Source organism: Callithrix jacchus, chromosome 19, assembly GCF_049354715.1.
Source record: "Callithrix jacchus isolate 240 chromosome 19, calJac240_pri, whole genome shotgun sequence".
In the NCBI taxonomy this organism is placed as follows: domain Eukaryota; kingdom Metazoa; phylum Chordata; class Mammalia; order Primates; family Cebidae; genus Callithrix; species Callithrix jacchus.
In genome coordinates, this window is record NC_133520.1 from 49188520 (window position 1) to 49199184 (window position 10665).

The window sequence follows — 10665 nt, forward strand, 5'->3', positions numbered from 1 at the left end:
CTGGGGCGGGCAGCAGGAAAAAAAAGTCAAGTGACTTTTTTTTTTCTTTTTCTAACTTTTAATTTAGGTTCAAGGGGTATATGTGCAGCTTTGTTACATGGGTGAATTGTATGTCATGGGGCTTTGGTGTACAGATAATTTTGTTACTGAGATAATAGCCTAACACCCAAAATGTAGTTTTTCATTCCTCACTCTCCCCCCACCCTCCAACCTCAAGTGGGTCCCGGTGCCTATTGTTGCCTTCTTTGTGTCTGTGCGTACTCAATACTCCCACTTATAAGTGAGAACATGCGGTGTTTGGTTTTCTGTTTCTGTATTAATTTGCTAGAATAATGATCCATGTTGCTGCAAAGGATGTGATTTGTTTTTTGTTTTTTGTTTTTTTTTCCTGGGGCTGAAAAAAGTCAAGTGTTCCTGGGGCTGAAAGCAGAAATGTAGGGGAGAGAAAACACCCCAAAGACCCTGTGGAGAGCATTGAGTGGGGGCTTGGGTTGATTCGAGCTCACCAGTTATATACATTTTCAATCGAAATGGGTTTCGCTATGTTGACCAGGCTGGTCTCGAAATCGAGGGCTCAAGGGATCCTCGGATCTTGATCTCCCAAAGTGTTGGGATGACAGGTGTGAGCCATTATGCCTGGCCTTTGCCAGCTATTTGTTGAGCACTTACTGTGTGCTGGTGGCTTTGGGAAGACAATGACAGACTGGATGCTGTGTGTCTTCAGGAGGCATCTAGTTAGAAGGAGCAAAGAAGATGATACAAATAACCACCCATGCAAGCAGGAAATGGCCACTGTGGCAAGGTGGGCTGTGCTAGGAGACTGCCCAGGAGTGTCCCTTCCACATAGAGATGGCAGAGGAGTGTCCCTTCCACATAGGAGACCTCAGATGAGCGTCCCTTCCACATAGGAGACCTCAGAGGAGCGTCCCTTCCACATACGAGACCTCAGAGGAGCGTCCCTTCCACATACGAGACCTCAGAGGAGCGCCCCTTCCACATACGAGACCTCAGAGGAGCGTCCCTTCCACATACGAGACCTCAGAGGAGCGTCCCTTCCACACGGGAGACCGCAGAGGAGCGTCCCTTCCACATGGGAGACGGCAGAGGAGCGTCTCTTCCACATGGGAGACGGCAGAGGAGCGTCCCTTCCACATTGGAGACCCAGAGGAGCGTCCCTTCCACATAGGAGATTGCAGAGGAGTGTCCCTTCCACATAGGAGACCTCAGAGGAGCGTCCCTTCCACATAGGAGACCGCAGAGGAGTGTCCCTTCCACAGGCAGGGAGGGACAGGGAGTGCTTGGGGCCTTTAATGGGCCTTCAAATGGGAGAGTGGGTGTGAAAATGGTTTGGGATCAGATAAATTCTGTGCCCACACACAACATACACAACCACGCACACAAACTTACACCACACTCACCTCCCGCATACACATACACCCACCTAACACTCACTCACATGTATATACTCACCCACATGCACATCTACACTCACACACATGAAAACACGCTCACATACACACACACTCATGCACACACACACCACACTCACATCCACATAGCACTCACACCCACACACATGCACACTCACACCTACACAACACTCACCCGCACTCACCCACACACATACACTTAACACTCTCTTGTATACAGCCACCCAGTGCACGTCCACATTCACACACACATACCTACATGACACTCTCACAGATACACACACTCATGCACACACACCCACAAAATTATATTTATATACACATGCACACACGTACACACACACATGCATACACACCCACATGACACTCAAATCCACACACACACACATGCATACACTCAGCCACCTCCACATTCACACTCACACTTGCACACACACAAACAGAAGCACATCCTGAATCCCCCTCCACACCTCAGGCTTCCCAGGGTGGCCTCAGGGGCCCCATCTCTGCCTGAAATCCTGGAAGGCGATACCTGTGAGATCTGCTGAAGAGCAGGCCCCATGTGTGCTGATGACGCTGAGACTGGCGAAGGTTTTCTCTGAAGCAAGGACAGAGGAGCCTCCCTTCCCTTTTTTCCACCTCCTAGACTCGATTTCAGCCTTGCTGGGCCCAGGGGAACCCGGGCCATGCGGCATCAGCTTGGGCCAAGGTGGCTGTTTACCAGATTTAGAACCAAAAGCCTTGGGGTGAATTATAGGCCTGGGAGCTACTTCTGTGTTTTCTGGGGACTCCTGGCCCTCACAGAAATGGGATAGTTGTCACCAGAATTGCTGAGTGGTGGAGCGTTTTGAGTTTTGTTTTGTTTTTAGGGCATGTGGCGATCAGGGGTGGGGCAGAGTGGTACAAAAGGCTCAGACTCTGGAATCAAACAGATCCCAGTCTCAGCCCAGCTCTCCATCAGCTCTGTCACCTTGAGCCAGCTCTCCACACCCCACTTCCTCATCTACGAAATGCTGATAGTAATACCTACTTCATGCAGTAGGTGTATCAAAGGAAACTGCTGGGGATTCGTGTACTGTCTAGCACGCTGGATGTACTCAATACATATTAGCAACACCATTACTATCGTTAGGCAGGAGGGAAGGGAGGGAGAAGTCAAAGAAGACTCGGGTTTTACCCAGAGCGAGTCGGGGAAAGGTGGTGTCCTGGGCCGGATGAGGAACCCAGGTGCGCAGCTGCATTTGGGAAACCTGTGAATTCCCGCCTTGGAAATGCTGAATCTAAGATGCCTGGGGGACATGGATGGAAGTGGCCACTCGGTATTGAGAAGAGAGATCGGGCTGGAGGTGGAGATGGGGGATTCACAGCACATAAGCAGAGGTCTGGGCTCACAGAGGACAGCAGGTCATTTGGAAAGGAGCTCCCAGTAGGAGGAAGACAGAACCCAGAGGGCCCAGCACGCAGAGGTGGCGGGAAGAAGGAAGCCCGCGGGGGTGAGGGGGATTGCTGCAGATGGAGGAGTGGGGCCCTCAGAAGGGACCCTTCTGAAGGAGAGGAGGGAGACCTCAGCCAGCACCCACTGGGTGCCTCACTTCTACTGAGCAGCCTACAAAGATAGGCGAGACCCTGGCGTGGCTCTCAAGAAACTGACAGACTCTGTGAGCTCCTGCCATTCTGTTTAATTGCCTCTTTTCTTTCTTCTCTTTTCCTTATGAACAAAGAATCTTCAGTCTTTGCTTATAGGGTAGAGCCTGTGGGAGCTCAGAGGCTCGGCCCTCTGTGTAAGTGGCAGGTCTGCTGAATGCATTACGTGGGTGGGCTGCCCAGACCAGATGTCCCAAGTTGCCTCCCAGATCCACAGAGCTTCCCCAGGGCATCATGGCACACTGCCACAGATAGTCAGTAGTTTGAGAAGAGAGTTAAATGCTCTGCTCAGGAAGGAAGGAAGTGTTGGTGGTCTCTAGAAATGCAGTCTCTACTGCCATCTTTGGGATAGCAAAAGATGCATGCATTTCAAATTAATTTTAAAGCATGTCAGTTTTGCAACAAAGCCGCACATGTCTAGGGCAGGCAGGAAGCTAGAGTTATGCAAGTCGAATGATTAAATGTAACACATGTTAGAAGGAGCCTGCTGGCTGGGCTCGGTGGCTCCCACCTGTAACCACTTTGGGAGGCTGAGGCAGGCTGATCACCAGAGGTCAGGAGTTCAAGACCAGACTGTCCAACATGGTGAAACCCTGTCTCTACTGAAATTCAGAAAACATTAGCCGGGCATGGCAGTGCACGCCTTTAGTCCCAGGACTCAGGAGGCTGAGGCACAAAAATCACTTGAATCCGGGAAGCAGAAGCTGTAGTGAGCTGAGATCGCACCACTGCACTCCAGCCTGGGCAACAGAGTGAGACTCTGTCTCAAAAAAAAATAAAAAAGGAGTCCTCAATATTTGCTCACACGGCTCAGCTGGTTAGTGTGGAGCTGTACCTCACCCACCCTACTGCCTGTCCAATTCTGCTCCCACTGCAATGAAAGACCACCTCAATGCAAATATTTTTAAAATACTCCCTGTATGCCCACTTTCTCTAGGAGGCAACTCCATCCAAGCTCTTGCCCATATTCTAGTAAGAACGCACAGATTGTGAGTACAGCTGTGAACAGTAACTTCTGGCACGTGCAAGGAAATCTTGGAATGCCAGTAAAGTCCAGGTGGGTGAATTCATAGGTACATAATGAGGAGGAAGAGGATGGAAGAACTAAAAACAGGTCTCTTGTGCCTAAGGGCCAGGAGTTGTTTGAAGTACTTTACATTCAATAACTTGATCCCTACAGCAACCGTCACAAATGAGGAAACTGAGGCACAGAGTTTGGGTAACTTACTCAGGATTGCACAGTCAATGAGTTGGGGCGGGGAGGGTTCGAACCCGGCAGGCTGCCCGCTTCAGAGGCCTTCAGATACTATGGTAGCTGTATCTCTGCATGTCCTCATGGAACTCGATTAGCTTAACACAGCTTTTTAAAAAATTAAAAATCTCTTTAGGCCAGGCACGGTGGCTCAAGCCTGTAATCCCAGCACTTTGGGAGGCCGAGGCAGGTGGATCACGAGGTCAAGAGATCGAGACCATCCTGGTCAACATGGTGAAACCCCATCTCTACTAAAAATGCAAAAAATTAGCTGGGCATGGTGGCGCGTGCCTGTAATCCCAGCTACTCGGGAGGCTGAGGCAGGAGAATTGCCTGAACCCAGGAGGCAGAGGTTGCGGTGAGCCAAGATCGCGCCATTGCATTCCAGCCTGGGTAACAAGAGCGAAACTCCGTCTCAAAAAAAAAAAAATCTCTTTATCCTCTCCCTATTCCTATTCCCCCCCTCCTTTTTTTTTGAGATGGAATCTTACTCTGTCACCCAGACTGGAGTGCAGTGGTGTGATCTTAACTCACTATGGCCTCTCCCTCCTGGGTTCAAGAGAGTCTCCTGCCTCAGCCTCCTGAGTAGCTGGGATTACAGGTGCCTGCCATCATGCCCGGCTAATTATTGTATTTTTAGTAGAGACAGAGGGGTTTGCCACGTTGGCCAGGCTGGTCTCGAACGCTTGGCCTCAAGTGATCCACTTGTCTCAACCTCCCAAAGTGCTGGGATTACAGGTGTGAGCCACTACGCCCGGTCCCATTTTCACTTCTTTCTAATACTTAGTGCTCTATCTCCTGCGCTTGCTAATTCACATGTATTCTCCCTTCAAGTCTGCCTCGACAGCCTTCTGTTTTCAAAGGCCTCATGGCTACCTGGTTTCTTCTCTCAAAAGTTCCCGCTTCTGCAGGTAACTTCTCACTCACCTCCCTTGGATTACCCCTTCTGTCTCTGTCAGCATGAGGTGGGTTTTGTCCAAGGCCATCCACCAGAGGGAAAAGCAGAGAAGCCATACTTCTTGGGTCCAAGGGGAGTCAAGGAGATTGAAGACCAGGTGGGAAGCCCTTGAAATGGGCTGAGACCTGTATTTTGGTTTGGGAGGCCACAGACAAGGTGGAAATGATAGGCTGTTCTTGGCCAGGCGTGGGGGGCTCACACCTGTAATCCCAGCACTTTGGAAGGCTGAAGCAGGTAGATCACCTAAGATCAGGAGTTCAAGACCAGCATGACCAACAAGGTGAAACACCATCTCTACGAAAGATACAAAATTAGCCGGGTGTGATGGCGCATGCCTGTAATTCCAGCTACTTGGGAGACTGTGCTTGAACCTGGTAGGAGGAGGTTGCAGTGAACCGAGATGGCGCCATTGCCCTCTAGCCTAGGCAACAAGAGCAAAACTCCATCTCAAAAGAAAAGAAAAGCGATTGCTTTTTTGAAGGGGACCTAAAAAATGGATATATCACAGTTGTACATATTTTTGGATGCATGTAGTATTTTGATATAAGTATGAGATGAGTAACGATAAAATCAGGGTAATTCCAACATTTATCTCTTCTTTGTGTTGGGAACATTGCAGTTCTTCTATTTGAGCTATTTTGAAATATACCATAAATACATTAACTATAAATTATGAACTGTAGTTTTCCTACTGTATTATAGAATACTAGAACGTATTTCCTCTAGCTAACTGCATTTTTGTAACTATCATCCGACTTCTCTTTATCCTCCCCCCGACTACTTTTCTTCCCAACCTCTGATAACCATCATTCTACTCCATCTCCACGGGAGCTGCTTTTTCGTTCCCACACGTGAGTGAGAACATGCAAGGTTTGTCTTTCTGTGCCTGGCTTACTTCACTTAGCATAATAAACTCCACTTCCATCCATGCTGCTACAAATGATGGGATTTTATTTCTTTTTTATGGCTGGATAGTATTTCATTGTGTATATATACCACATTTTCTTTCTCTTTTCATCCATTGATAAACACAGGATGACTTCCTATCCTGGCAGTTGTGAACACTGCTGCAATAAACATGGGGATACAGGTATCTTTTAGATCTACTGAGTTTCTTTTTTGGGGGAGAGAGAGGGAGACAGAATTTTGCTCTTGTTGCCCAGGCTGGAGTGTGGTGGTGCCATCTCGGCTCGCTGCAATCTCTGCCTCCTGGGTCCAAGGGATTCTCCTGTCTCAGCCTTCTGAGTAGATGGGATTACAGGCACGCACCACCACGCCCAGCTAATTTTTTGTATTTTTAGTAGAGATGGGGGTTTCACCATGCTGGCCAGGCTGGTCTCGAACTCCTGACCTCAGGTGATTCACTCCCCTTGGCCTCCCAAGGTGCTGACAGAAGTTTAGAAAGACCAAAGTATACAGAAATACCATGTTAATGGATTGAAAGACTCAGTAGTATTAGATGTTAATTCTAAATTGCTCTATAGATTCAAAGCAACCCACACAAAATCTCAGCAGGTTTGTTTTGTTTTGTTTTTGAGACAAGGTCTTGCTCTGTCACCCGGGCTGGAGTGGAATGGTATGATCTCAGCTCACTGCAATCCCTGCCTCCCAGGCTCAAGCAATTCTCCTGTCTCAGCCTCCCAAGTAGCTGACTCTACAGCTGCACACCACTGAGCCTGGCTAAATTTTTGTATTTTTAGTAGATACTAAAAATACAAAATTTAGTATTTTGCTTTATTTATTTATTTATTTATTTATTTTGAGACAGAGTCTCACTCTGTTGCCCAGGCTGGAGTGCAGTGGCACACTCTCAGCTCACTGCAACCTTCACCTCCCAGGTTCAAGCAATTCTCCTGCCTCGGCCTCCCAAGTAGCTGGGATTACAGGTGTGCACCACCATGCCCAGATAATTTTTGTATTTTTAAGTAGAGACCGGGTTTCGCCATGTTGGTCAGGCTGGTCTCAAACCCCTGACCTTGTGATCCACCCTCCTCAGCCTCCCAAAGTGCTGGGATTACAGGCATGAGCCACCTGTAATCCCTGTAAAGTGCCCAGCTAACTTTAGTATTTTGTATACAAAAGAGGGGCAGCCCCTTTAGGCTCAGCAAGGCCCCAGATGTCAGAGCATCGACAATACCAAAAATAAGAACATGTAGTCCATAGAAAATGGGTCTTAGAGTTTTCCCATGTTGGCCGGGCTGGTCTCTAACTCCTGACCTCTGGTGATCCACCCACCTTGGCCTCCCAAAGTGCTGAGATTACAGGCGTGAGCCACCATCCCCAGCCTATTTTTTCTTTTGTTACTAGAGATGGCTTTAAAACAACAACAACAAAAAATAGAGTTTGACAAGCTAATTCTAAAAACTCATGGAAATTCAAATATCTAAAATAGCCAGACTATTTTGAAGGAAAAAAAGAGTCAAACTGAAGGGTTTATATTGAATGATTTTAAGATTTACTAGAAATGTGACAGGATGGTATTGGTCGAAGAACAGACACGAAGATCAATGAAACAGAATAAAAAGTTGAGAAATAACTATATGGTCAATTAATGTTTGATGAATACCAACATAATTCAATGTGGAAAGTATAGTCTTGTTTGAAAAAGAAACAACTGGATTTATACAAAAATAAACTTAACTTTTACTTCACATCATAAAAATGTTTAACTCAGAATGGGTCTTAGATTTAAGTGTAAAACTAAAACTATTAAATGTTTAAAACAGAGGTGATCATACTATTTCTTAAAGGGTGAGGTAGCAGAGATTTAGGCTTCTGTGCCATGTGGTCTCTGTCATGTCTGCTTAACTCTGTCATGGCACAAAAGCAGCCGTAAACATGACAAAAATGAAGAGTATGGCCTTGTTCCAGTAAAACCTTATTTAGAAAAACAAGCCGCTGGCCCGCAGGCCATAGCTTGGTGACCTCTGTTCTAGAAGAAAACATACAGAAAATCTTTGTGAGGTTGTATTAGGCAAAGATTTCTCGGAAATGGGTTCTAATCGTACTTGAGGTTTGTTTTAATTGGGTATGGTAAGACATACAGATCTGAAAATAATTGTTAGGAAGGAAAAGTTTTTTGTTATACTCACAGTCCCCAGGCAGGCCCACGTGGAGAAGTACTCAGGCAAGACAGCAGGCTGGGGTGATGGGAGCTGTGGGTGGGAGCCTTTATCGTGGTTTTCACAGGAGGAAATAGAATGAGGCAAGATAAGCAGGCTAGTCAGGGTTAGTACTGGGCAGTTCGAACACTTTGGTGGCTCTCGGCCACAGGTATTGTCCCTGGTGGTCTGGTACCAGGTTCTGGGGTGACTAGGGCAGGTAGATAATGGTCCAGAGTGTGGGAACCCACTAAGGGACGTGGTTGGGGGTGTGAGCTCTGGGTTGATAGGTTAGCATATGAAAGGCATGCTGAAGGCACGTCCTTTGCTGTCTCTGGGTATTAGCTTACTCTGCCTGGGAGGGGCAGCCCGTTTTGGCTCAGAAAGGCCCCAGATGTCAGAGCATCGACAATACCAAAAATAAGAACCCGTAGTTAATACAAATGACTCTAAAAGCACAATTCATTAAAAAAAAGCAATCAGCAAATGGGTCATCATCAAACTTTGAAACTTTTGCTCTTCAAAGTACACTGTTCGCCTGGCACAGTGGCTCATTCCTGTAATTCCAGCACTTTGGGAGACTGAGGCAGGGGGATCACTTGAGCCCAGGAGTTAGAGATCAACCTGGGCAATATAGCAAAACCCGAATCTCTACAGAAAAAAAAATAGCCAGGCAAAGTAGCATGTGCCTGTAGTCCTAGCTACCTGGGAGGCTGAGTTGGGAGGATGGCTTGAGCCCAGGAGTTTGAGGCTGCAGTGAGCTATGATCATGCCACTGCACTCCAGCCTGGGCAATAGGGTGAGACTTTGTTTAAAAAAAAAAAAAAAGCACACTGTTAAGAAAACAAAAAAGCAAGCCATAGAATGGGAGAAAATATTTGCAAAATATGTATCTGTTAAAGGAGTTGTATTCTGAATATATAAAGAACTATTACAACTCAGAAATCAGAAGCCAAACTAATTTTAAAACTTTTAAGCTAGACGCGGTGGCTCATACCTGTAATCCCAGCACTTTGGGAGGCTGAGGCGGGTGGATCATGAGGTCAAGAGATCAAGACCATCCTGGCCAACATGGTGAAACCCTGTCTCTACTAAAAATATTAGCTGGGTGTGGTGGTGTGTGCCTGTAGTCCCAGCTATTCAGGAGGCTGAGGCAGGAGAATTGCTTGAACTCAGAGGCAGTAGTTGCAGTGAGCCAAGATTGTGCCGCTGCACTCCAGCCTGGTGCCTGGCAACAGAATGAGACTCTCGTCTCAAAAAAAAAAAAATTTTTTTTTTTAAAATACTTTAAAAGTGTTGGGGAGGAAGTGAAATATTTGAATAGACACTTCACCAAAGAAAATACACAAATGGCTAAGGAAATCAACATCATTCATCATTGAGAAAATACAATTTATGGCCAGGGGTGGTGACTCACACCTGTAATTCTAGCACTTTGAGAGGCCGAGCTGGGTGGATCACCTGAGGTCAGGAGTTCGAGACCAGCCTGGCCAACCTGGTGAAACCCTGTCTCTACCAAAAATACAAAAATTAGATGGGTGTGGTGGCGGGTGCCTGTAATCCCAGCTACTTGGGAGACTGAGGCAAGAGAATTGCTTGAACCTGGGAGGCGGAGGGTACAGTGAGCCAAGATCATGCCACTGCACTCCAGCCTGGGTGACGGAGTGAGACTCTGTCTCAAAAAAAAAAAAAAAAAAAAAAGAAATAAAAGAAAAGAAAAAAAGAAAATCACATTGCATGCAGTGGCTCATGCCTGTAATCCTAGCACTTTGGGAGACCAAGGTGGGAGGAGAGTTTAAGTCCTTGTCTCTACTAAAACTAACACACATCAAAGAAATTAGCTGGGCATGGTGATGTGCACACATCTGTAGTCCCAACTGCATGGAAGACTGAGGTGGGAGGATAGCTTAAGCCCAGGACGTTGAGGCAACATCAGTGAGCTGTGATCATACCACTGCACTCGAGACTGGGAGACAGAGCAAGACCCTGGCTCAAAAAAAAAGAAAGAAAAGAAAAGAAAAAGAAAATGCAATTTGAAATCACAATGAAATACATCTACATATCCACTAAAATGGCTAAAATGAAAAAGATGGATAGTGTTGGCAAGGATGTGGGGCCACGAGAACTCCCACAGACTGCTGCTGGGAATGGACAATGATACACTCACTTTGGCAAACAGTTTGGCAATTTCTCAAATATTTCAATATACATCACCCATACAGCCGAGCCATCCTACACCTAAATATTTACCCAAGAGAAATGAAAATATGTATTCACATA